This window comes from Arachis hypogaea, chromosome 2 (genome assembly GCF_003086295.3).
Source record: "Arachis hypogaea cultivar Tifrunner chromosome 2, arahy.Tifrunner.gnm2.J5K5, whole genome shotgun sequence".
Taxonomy (NCBI): domain Eukaryota; kingdom Viridiplantae; phylum Streptophyta; class Magnoliopsida; order Fabales; family Fabaceae; genus Arachis; species Arachis hypogaea.
This window is the reverse complement of record NC_092037.1, coordinates 2,644,816-2,656,952: the sequence shown is the minus strand read 5'-3', so window position 1 is coordinate 2,656,952 and position 12,137 is coordinate 2,644,816.

Sequence of the window (12,137 nt, the reverse complement as noted above, 5' to 3'; positions counted from 1 at the left end):
GAGTGCTTAGCTGGCTCTGCATTAACTCCATTAGTTAAATTCTTGTTTGAAGGAACCAACACATTGTTAAATAGCAAAAATATTAGTGGTGTGGTTTCACTGTGACCAATGGACACTAGTCTTTGTGGGAATTATATAAAACTAAGGAGTATGAATCTGCATATCAATCATGGTATTATGGTAATAATATAAGGTTAAAATATGTTGGCAATAGACATTGGCTTTCACGCTTTCACGTGATGATAGCTAGCTTATCTATGAAGTTGCTTTAAAAAACAACTCTGTACACTGTTAAATATGTGATGCTTTGGGACTAATAAATTTAATCATGTATAGAAGTATATGTAATTACAGAATTAGGCGCTCATGATGATTCTTTTATTGGATTGCTGGATGTAAACATTATCTTCTTGTCAGAGAAATACAGATAAAACCGAGAGAATTTACCAAAGAAAGTGGTATATACAAGCTATAACTAACTGTTAAAATTCTTCTTTGGAAGGTACAGCAGACTAGCTTAATGTGTGACCAATGGAGTTGTTATCTTTGTGAAAATTATGTTGCACAGTTAAAACTTTTTCTTAGAAGCTTTATAATGCATGGTAATAGCGTGTGATTCTTCCCTTTTGTTGAATCAGCAAAAATTATTCTGTTTTGATCATAAAGATTCCTTCTTGTGATAATGTTATATATTTTTGGTCCAGACTCCAGAGGCAAGATGCTTAATTTACACTAACGTTGTACAATTATTTTTTCCACAAGGCATAACATAGACACACTATGGCAATAGATAATAGCAGCAAAATATTAAAGAGAAGGCAGAAAAATAAAGTTTTGTTATTATTCAAGTCAAAGGAGCAAAATAAAGAAGTTTCAGAACTCGAAAGCACTGACCACACATGCACAACCATTCTACATAAGAAAATGATCATCCAAAAGATTAAATTAATAGGAAAAGGCACTTCAAATTGAAGAACTGTGAGTGAAGAATCTCCAAATTTCAGCTCTGTTGAATATTGACTTTTTTAAAATCAATTGTGGAACTTCAAACACCAACTCTTATCCCTTTATTTCTCCTATTTTGGTCTTTCTTTCTTGCTTTGTCATTGTTATTACATATCAAGCATAAATAACAAAAATGATCCTAAGCTTTATGTTGTAAGTTAATATCTATGGAAAGTTGGAAACCTTTTACGTCGAAAAATAGTTGCTGCATTATTTTCAATATTCTTGAGTTGAGTAAGGTCGAATTAGCTTTTAGTTTTTCTTGATTCTTTGTTTTTTTCTTTTAATGAAAAGAAAAAGGCGATAGAAAAAGCAGATAAAATGAAAGAAAGTTATATGGTATATTCAAACCTGTCAAAGGCATAACACCCAAACATCTATTATATATATCTAATTTTATAATCAAAATGTGTCACATGTCACTTTCTCATTATTTCAATTAGAATCAAATCTTTTTCTCCAAAATTAAAGAATCTATTCTTAATAAGTTTACTTACATTACTTTTAAAACATCTTTATTCTCCTACTAATGCTATGTCAGCAATATTGTTTATTTGACAAAATTTTAGAATCAACCACTCAATTTTTGCCAAATCAACTATTATTTCCAAATTAGCAAACAAAGAAATAAAAATATACAAAAAGAATATACAAGTAATAGAAATATGTGCAAATTAGGGTGCAAAATTACCAATAACAATAATTAGAAATTAATAGTATCTAACCAAATTTGTAACCTACAAAGATATATCACTATATTTATTATATCTTACTGTTATAAACATCTATCTATCTATTCTTAATATATAAAAGTAGATGAATAAGTTTATCCACATTATTTTTAAGACATCTTTCTCCTCCTACTAATGCCATGTCAGCAATATTGCTTATTTGGCAAAACTTTAGAATCAACCACTCAATTTTTGTCAAATCAACTATTATTTCCAAATCAACAAAAAAAAAATACAAAAGAATATACAAGTAACAAAAATATATACAAATTAGGGTGCAAAATTACCAATAACAATAATTAGAAATTAATAGTATCTAACCAAATTTGTAACCTACAAAGATATATTACTATATTTATTATATCTTACCGTTATAAACAATAACAAAAAATTTATAACCCTAATAATTAATTTATTCATTTCTATAAATAAATCATTAAATGTAATAAATATCCATATTACAAATGTCATAATAATATTATTAATCATAATAAATTTCACGTTACAAATATTCAAATTCCATACTATTTGAACTACTTATATAAGTCTCTTATTACTATTCCTTCAAATAACATCAAATTTAGCACAAAAAAATATTTTCGAACAACACAACATCTCAAATTTACTCAATGGAGTATCATTTTTTGGACAATATCACCAAACAAATAAACAATTGGTTTATCAAAGTTCGCATTGTTCGTCTATGAAAAACATTAACACCCACAACCACAAATGAAGAGGAGTTACTTTGCTTAGAAATAATTATATTAGATAAAAAGGTACAAAACAAACGTATTTATTGTATTTTTAAATTGAATTTACAAAAAAATACTTTAATTATTTTTGCTTTTGATACTTTTTATATTATTTTATAATACTTTATATATAATTGTATTTTAATATCGTCAAAATTATACTTTTTTTTAATATGCTATTCATTGTTCCTTTTCTAATGTCTTAAAAAAACGTAATCAATATTTTAGATAATTATTAACTATGATTTACTAATACGGTAGGGAACACCTCTTCATGTAATTGTGAAGAAAAATATGATGAACAAATTCAAACATTTGTTACAAGAAGGAAAAGTTTATACGATAAAAATTTGAAAATAGAACATGCAAATGATTTGTATAGACCAATTAAAGGTACAATGAAAGCAAACTTTTTATTCATAACTGTTGTGAAAAAAAATTAAAGATTTGGTTTTGAACATTCTCCAACATTATTTTGAATTTGTATCACTTGAGACATTGTCTGACAGAGTGGGTTAAAGAGAAATATTAACAGGTAATTTCACTTTATACTATTTCAATTATTCTTATTAAAAATAACTTATTCAAAAAAAAAACTTCTACACATTTTTATTCTTTTTATTATAGATGTCATTGGAAAACTAAATGCACATCAAGAGATTAAGGAGAAAGAAAACCATACAAATTCAAGACACAGTTTCGGAAGAAGAACATACATGCAAAGATGGAACAAACAACACAGTAGAAAGTGCATACAACTCAACAATTCATAAAGAACATGCCTTCACAAGGACCTAGCTACGACATAAAGTAGAAAACAACAACTCTAACAATAACCAATAAAGAAAAAAGAGGACAAGCGCTACATAAGAGGACTAGTACACTGGAGTAAAGGAGATCAAAGACCTCCGGCCGATCAGCATGGTAGGCTGTATATACAAAGTAATTTCCAAGGTGATGGTCAAAAGGATGAGATCAGTGATGCCAGACCTAGTAGGAGAGACTCAAAGTGCATTTGCGAAAGGTCGGAAAATTCACGACGGGGCACTGATTGCGTGTGAAACAGTGCAATGGTTGAAGATGAGGAGGAAGAAGGCGGCAATTATAAAATTAGACTTCCAGAAGGCCTATGATCGGGTAAAGTGGAACTTTGTGGATATTGTGCTGCAGAAGATGACATTTGGGTGGAGATGGAGAGAATGGGTTAGGGAGTGTGTCGGTATAGCGTCCATGGCAATTCTGATAAATGGTTCCCCATCCAAACCGTTCAAGATAGAGAGAGGCTTGAGACAAGGTGACCCACTGTCCCCATTCTTGTTTGTTCTGGTAGTGGATGTATTGCACAGAATGATAGGGGAGGCAGTGAGGAACAGACGAATTTTGCCGCTGCTGGTTAGAAAGGAAAACATAGAGTTGTCACATCTCCAGTTTGCAGATGACATTATTTTATTCTGCCCACCGGAGGAGGAGACCATCAGGAATTATGCCAGATTGTTAAGGTGCTTTGAGATAATGTTGGGGTTAACGATTAACTTTGATAAATCCAGTTTAATCCCAATCAATTGTGAACAGCATCGGACTGGCAACATGTGCAGCTTATTGGGATGTAAAGAGGCGAACCTTCCAGTCAGATATCTTGGCATTCCTCTAGGAGCAAACCCGAGGCTGGTCAAGACATGGAAACTGATAATTGACAAGGTTGAGGAAAAGCTCAATTTGTGGAAGGCTAAGGTGCTGAATAAAGCGGGTAAGCTAGTCCTTATAAAGTCTATGTTGAATAGCTTGCCAATGTACTACCTGAGCCTGTATAAGATGCCGAAGGCCGTGGCAAAAAGGTTGATATCATTACAGAGAAGATTCCTATGGAGCAAGGAGGAAGGTAGGAGTGGTATAGCACTAGTTAAGTGGGAAGTGGTTCAGGCCCCTAAAAAGGAGGGTGGTTTGGGGGTAGGTGATGCAGTGATTAGAAACTCTGCTCTACTCTTTAAGTGGTGGTGGCACTTTTCGCAGGAGGAGTGTCCTTTATGGAAGAAGGTTGTATGCTCCTACTACGACTTGAATCCTAATATGCTGTTATCAACTCAGCCATTGCCCACTAGAGGGGGACCATGGAAGGACATATGTCAGTTGCAGCTAAAGGATAGTAATATTAGGGAGAAGATGGTTATTGGGTTGTCTATGGAGGTGGGTGATGGCAGGAGGACTCGATTCTGGGAAGATGTCTGGCTACAGGGCGGTTCTCTCAAGTTGAGGTTCCCGAGACTTTTCTCTGTTTCAAACCAGCAAGGATCTGTTATAGAGAATTGTGGGTTTTGGGATGGGATAGAGTGGATTTGGAACTTCCAGTGGAGGCGAGGTTTATATCAATGGGAGTTGAAATTATTGGATAGTTTGCATGAGTCTTTAAGGCCTATTAAACTAGCAAGTGATAAGCAAGACAGAGTCGTGTGGAAGTTTGGCAGGGAGGGAATTTTTTCAACTAACTCTTTTGTGTAGGTGGTGCAATCAGATACTCTCCCAGAGGATTTCACCAGCTTCAGCTTCACCAGAACCATATGGAAAGGTTTGGCTCCACCACAAGTGGAGTTATTTATTTGGTTTGTTCTGGTAGGAAGAGTAAATACTAAAGAAAGACTACATAGATTTGGAATACTTAGGCATGGAGATAACATATGTGTATTATGTAAAAGAGATGTTGAACATGTTTAGCACTTGTTCCTGGGTTGTGAGTTTACTTGGCAGGTATGGTGTCGATGGCTTTCTGATTTTGGGAGAGCGTGGTCTATTTCGGGCTCACTAAAGGAACATTTTGAGAGCTGGACAGGCGTCATAAACAGAAAGGAGGAGTGAAATAGGTGGATGATGTGCTTCTTTGTAGTTATTTGGAATGTATGGCTTGAGAAGAACAGGCGGATTTTTAACTCCAAGGAAGGTGGTCCAGAAGAGGTGTTCCAAAGATCCTTGACCAGTTATGGAGAGTGGAGTAGTTTGGAACCTAGTTGTTGTTGATGGCAATGCCGAAGATGACAACAGGGGTAGTTTAATTACCTTTGCTTTAATTCCTTTAGTTTCATGACTACCGTTCATACCCTGGGTCAAGCTGTCCGACCCGGGATGTTTAGCGACAAGCCGACCGACCTTTTCAGGTCAGACGATCCGACCTCTTCTCAAAGAGCTCGACCAAATCGACAGTGAAGCCCAACGAAGGGCCCAAATAGAGGAACACGACCCAAATCCAAAGGCAGCCTAAGACTACAGAGAAAAGGGCGGTTTCCTTGAAGATAAGCTGACCTCAGCTCAAAGGTAAAGATAAGATAAGATAACTAACTTATCTTATCTAAAGAAGGTCACTCCACACCATTATAAATACATTGGAGCACCCAGGTATAACTCATACTCTGATTCTACTAAAAAACCTGCTTAATACCCGTGCTAACTTAAGCATCGGAGTCTCTCGCAGGTACCCCCACCCTCCGGTGGCCGTGGATCAGAAGGGTAGTCAAGCCAACAAGTCGGACGCGACTGCTCCGGTCATCTCCTATCAGCCGGACACATCGGTACCGACCAGTACAGAAGGTCTCATCCGAGATCGACCTCCAGTTTCAGGTAACCGTCGGAACATTGGCGCCGTTGGCGGGGACCTGGAAGTCATCCCATCACCATGGCGGACGACCATGACAACGACCACGATTCAGGTTTGGAAGATAGGATGCCGCACAAGAACGCAGACACTACGCTAAAAGATACTCCGGAATCGAACGGGGACAAAAACTCATACAATCCGGGGGTAATAGAAGCACTTCAAGATCGTTTGAAGTAACTTGAAAAAGAAACACAGCAACAACGAGAAGTCGGAAATGATCTACAAAGAGAGGTACAGCGGCGTCGAGAATTGGAAGATAAACTTTTACAACTCGAAGCCGATCTCAAAGCAAAAGCTACTCGGATCGCCCCTGAGGAGAATTCATGCAAAGAGCAAGATCCCTTCACTAGGGAAATCATGAAAACCAAAATTCCCAAAGACTTCAAACTCCCGGATATGACTCTGTATGACGGCACTATAGATCCCAACCACTACCTCAGCAACTTTAGAAGCAGAATGTACCTCACCGACGCCTCAGACGCTGTTCGCTGCAAAGTTTTTCCAACCACTCTCACGAAGACAGCAATCAGATGGTTCGACAACCTACCTCCAAAGTCCATCTCAAACTTCGACGACCTGGCCAAAAAGTTCCTGGCCAGATTCTCCATCTAAAAAGACAAGGCTAAGCACGCCCACAGTCTACTAGGGATCAAGCAAGGAGATCGGGAGAGTCTCGGCAACTACATGGAAAGATTCAACAAAATATGCCTGGACATACAAAGCTTGCCAACGGAGGCCGCCATCATGGGTCTCATCAATGGCCTACGGGAAAGGCCTTTTAGCCAATCTATATCAAAGAAATATCCTACATCTCTAGACGAAGTACAGGAACGAGCGGAGAAATACATCAACATGGAAGAAAATGCTCGGTTGGGAGAATTCTCAAAATCTGGAGCCCCCTACCGAGATAAAGATAAAGAATCCAAAAAGAAGGAAGATCGACAAGGGGAGAAAATAAAAAAATACCATAATTACACCCCTCTCAGGGTATCCCTGGTCGATGTCTACAAGGAAGTCTGTCATACGGAGAAAATACCCCCAGCTCGGCCCCTCAAAGGCAAAAGAGGAGGAGGAAACCGGAATGAATATTGTGAATAACACCGAGTCCGAGGGCACTCCACCAACGAGTGCTTCGACTTAAAGAACATCATAGAAAAATTGGTGAGAGAAGGAAAATTAGATCGGTTTCTGGCCACCCGAGATGATGACCAAAGAAAAAGACGAAGGGACGAAGATATCGGACGAACTGAGCGATCACCTCGTACACCAGAAAGACACGTCCATATGATACACGGCGGATTTGCAGGGGGAGGAATTTCTAAATCATCTTGCAAAAGATATCTCAAAGAAATATATCATGTCGAAGGAAAGGAGGAAGCACCTGACATCCCTGCAATCACATTCACTAAGGAAGACGCATCTGGTATTATCTCAGGACACGACGATCCCATGGTCATCACCATAATACTGGAAAACGCCAATCTCCACCGTACATTAATAGACCAAGGGAGCTCCGCCGACATCTTATTCAAAACTGCCTTCGACAAGCTCGGTTTAGAAGAAAGGGAGCTTAAGGCATACCCAAACAGCCTATTCGGGCTGGGAGATACCCCAGTACAACCACTGGGATACGTGTCATTACACACAACCTTCGGAAAAGGGAACCAATCCAGGACACTCAAGATAGACTACATCGTGGTCGACGTGAGTTCAGCCTACAATGCCCTAATAGGTCGGACAACACCAAATCAACTTGGCGCAATAGTCTCAACTCCGCATCTATGCATGAAATTTCCAACTACAGAAAGGATAGCTACAATAAAAGCAGATCAAAAGATGGTGCGCCGCTGTTATAACGAAAGTCTAAACCTCGGAGGCAAAGGAGAAGAGTTCCATACAATTGATCTTGGGGGAGTTCAGAGACGAAAAGAACTCCGTCCACAACCCGAAGGTGAAGTAGAGAAAATTCAGATCGGAGACACCTCGGACAAAAGAACTAATATTGGCACGATCCTGAGAGGAGACACAAAAGAATTACTGGTACAATTCCTGCAAAATAATGTCGACCTCTTCGCATGGAAAGCCGCAGACATGCCAGGCATAGACCCCAAGCTAATGTGTCACAAGTTGGTAGTCTACCCAGGATCTCAGTTGGTACAGCAGAGATGAAGAAAACTCAGGCCAGAACGATCCCAAGCTGTGGAAGAACAGGTACAGGCACTACTGGAGGCAGGGTTCATAAGAGAAGTAAAGTACCCACTATGACTAGCTAACGTCGTCTTGGTGAAAAAATCAAACGGGAACTGGCGAATGTGCACTGATTATACAGATCTCAACAAAGCCTGCCCAAAAGATCTTTATCCACTCCCAAGTATCGACGCCCTAGTGGATGCCTCATTCGGATATAAATACCTCTCGTTTATGGACACATATTCCGGATATAATCAAATTCCCATGTATCCGCCAGATCAAGAAAAGACCTCGTTTTTAACACCAAAAGCAAATTACTGCTACATAGTGATGCCTTTCGGTCTTAAGAATGCAGGAGCTACTTATCAAAGGCTGATGAATAAAGTCTTTTCAGATCACATCGGAAAAGTTATGGAAGTTTACGTAGACGACATGTTGATAAAAACACAAAGTGAAGAGACATTATTGACTGACCTGGCCCAAGTATTCAACACTATAAAGAAGCATAACATGTGACTGAACCCTGCAAAGTGCACCTTCGCAGTAGAAGCGGGAAAATTCTTGGGCTTTATGCTCACCCAAAGAGGAATTGAAGCAAATCCGGATAAATGTCAAGCCATACTCAACATGAAAAGCCCAACCTATGTCAAAGAAGTGCAGCAACTCAACGGGAGATTGGCAACCTTATCTAGATTCTTAGCAGGATCAGCGATAAGATCTCTCCCCTTCTATGCCACTTTAAGGAAGGGAAAGCAGTTCGAATGGACAACAGAATGTGAGCAAGCTTTCCAAGACTTCAAAGAATTCTTGGGACGACCACCTTTCCTATCTCGGCCACGAGAAGGAGAACCATTCATATTATACCTCGTGGTAGGAAGTCGGGCAATAGCCTCAGCACTAGTTCGAGAAGACGAAAGTGGGCAACAACCCGTCTACTTTATTAGCAAAGCGCTACAGGGATCCGAGCTGAACTACCAAAAAATAGAAAAGTTTACATATACTCTCATACTAACATCTCGACGACTTCGCCCGTATTTCCAGGCTCACACTATTAAGGTTTGAACCGACCGGCCCATAAAAAGGATACTACAAAAAACAGATCTAGCAGGCAGAATTCTGCAATGGGCAGTCGAGTTATCCGAATTCGACCTCCAATATGAAGCTCGGACAGCCATCAAGTCACAGTACTTGGCCGACTTCATCGCAGAATTCACAGATACCATAGAAACCCCCACAGAGTGGAATCTCTACGTGGACAGTTCTTCGAATAAGACTGGAAGCGGCGCAGGTGTGATAATAGAAAGCAACCAAGGAACCCAGGTTGAGCTCTCCCTCAAATTTGGATTCCCGGCCTCAAACAACCAGGCAGAATATGAAGCGTTACTAGCTGGTTTAAAGCTGGCTAGGGAGGTTGGAGCTCAAAAACTCAACATCTTCAGTGATTCACAAGTAGTCACCTCACAAATAACAGGGAGCTACCAAGCGAAAGATCCCACCATGAAAAGGTATTTGGATAAAACCAAGAAACAGCTCGGACAACTCGGGAAATACAAGACCTGTCACATACCTCGCGAACAAAATGCCCGAGCTGACGCACTCTCAAAACTAGCCAGCACCAAACTAGGAGGCAACAATAGAAGCCTCATCCAGGAAATGCTACAGAACCCGTCAATCGCGGAAGAAGAAAAGGTCCTAGCCATAACAGGTCGGGATCAAGGATGGATGACGCCCATAATTAACTACCTCAAAACAGAAGCACTCCCCACAGAAGAAAAGGAGGCAAAGAGGTTAAAAAGAGAGGCACAATACTATACTATCTTAAACAACATCCTGTACAAAAGAGGGATCTCAATACCATAACTAAAATGTGTGCCATCCTCCAACACAAGGGAAGTGCTAGAAGAAGTGCTCGCCGGCATTTGCGGCAATCATCTTGGAGTACGAGTTCTCGCCAAAAAAGTACTCCGGGCGGGATTTTATTGGCCAACTCTACAGAAAGAAGCTACAGAATTTGTAAAGATGTGTCCACCATGTTAGAAACATGCCAACTTTCACATCGCCCCGCCAGAAGAGCTCATCAGCGTAACTTCACCTTGGCCGTTTGCAAAATGGGGACTTGATCTTGGACCCTTCCCCCAGGGATCAGGACAAGTTAAATTCCTCATAGTAGGGGTAGACTATTTTACAAAGTGGATCGAGGCAGAGCCCCTAGCCAACACCACTGCTCAAAGAAGCCGGAAATTCCTATATAGAAACATTGTCACAAGGTTCGGGGTTCCACACTCCATCACCACAGACAATGGCACTCAATTCACAGATGCAGGCTTCAGAATATTAGTAGCCAACTTGAACATAAAGCACCAGTTCACCTCTGTTGAACACCCGCAAGCCAATGGACAGGCCGAAGCTGCCAACAAAGTCATATTGGCCGGGTTAAAACGAAGATTACAAGACGCGAAGGGAGCATGGGCAGAAGAGCTTCCACAAGTCCTATGGACATATCGAACGACGCCACATTCTACCACAAAGGAATCCCCCTTTCGGTTGGCATACGGAATGGATGCAATGATCCCAGTAGAGATTGAAGAAGGATCGCCCAGAGTGGTTCATTACAACGAGGAAGCCAACTCCCAACTTTAAAAGGAAGAGCTCGATCTACTCCCTGAAATCCAAGAAAGAGCTCGGATTAGGGAAGAAGCACTCAAACGTCGAATGGCTTCCAGATATAATCAAAGGGTAGTACCAAGAGGTTTCGCTGAGAGCGACCTCGTCCTAATCCGAAATGATATTGGAACAACTCGACCAGGAGAAGGAAAGCTGGCAGCAAACTGGAAAGGACCCTACCGAGTCATAGAGGTACTTGGGAGAGGCTCCTACAGACTGTCCGAACTCGACGGACGAGAGCTCCCCAGATCATGGCACGCCTGCAACCTAAGAAGGTACTATAGCTAGAAAGAATCTCATCATAGGATGCACTCTTTTTCCTGAAAAGGTTTTTTAATGAGGCACCTAGTTGAGATTCAAAGGGATGAAAATTCCCACGTGTATATACTTTCACTTTTCTTTGAATAAAATATATTTTAGATATTCTACAAGTTTTCAAGACGCATTAATCTGAAGCATTCATCGTCCGATTATAAAGCAACAGGTTGGCAGAAAGTGAAAAACAATTTCACTGCACGATCACGATAAAAGATAATTGTCCGATAAAGGTGAAAACGCGATTCACCTAAAAGACGATCTAAAGATAACAACCACCTTCTACAAATTGGCAAAGATGAACACAGAATAATGTAAGAAGTTATCGAAAGTGATCCGGAAAAAGAACTTGACGAGGTCTTATGGATTGCTAAATAATAACTTAAAGACTGGCCGACGTTAAGAAGTCGGACCAAGTCAACCCAAGTTATAAGTAAACCCTGGAAAGAGGTCTGGCCAACCCTATTAAAGAGGATTACTTTAACTTAGAAGGGCTTGACATGACAAAGTCAGCCCAAAATGAAAAAGTTATAAAAGTAATCCCTGAAAGAGATCTGATAAAGATCCAAGAAAGAGGATTACAAAAATAACTTAGAAGAGGACGACGTAAAGAAGTCGACCTCCTACAAAACAAGTTATAAAAGTAATCCCTGAAAGAGATCTGATAAAGATCCAAGAAAGAGGATTACAAAAATAACTTAGAAGAGGACGACGTAAAGAAGTCGACCTCCTACAAAACAAGTTATAAAAGTAATCCCTGAAAGAGACCTGACAAAGGTCCAAGAAAGAGGATTACAAAAATAACTTAGAAGAAGACGACGTAATGAAGTCGAC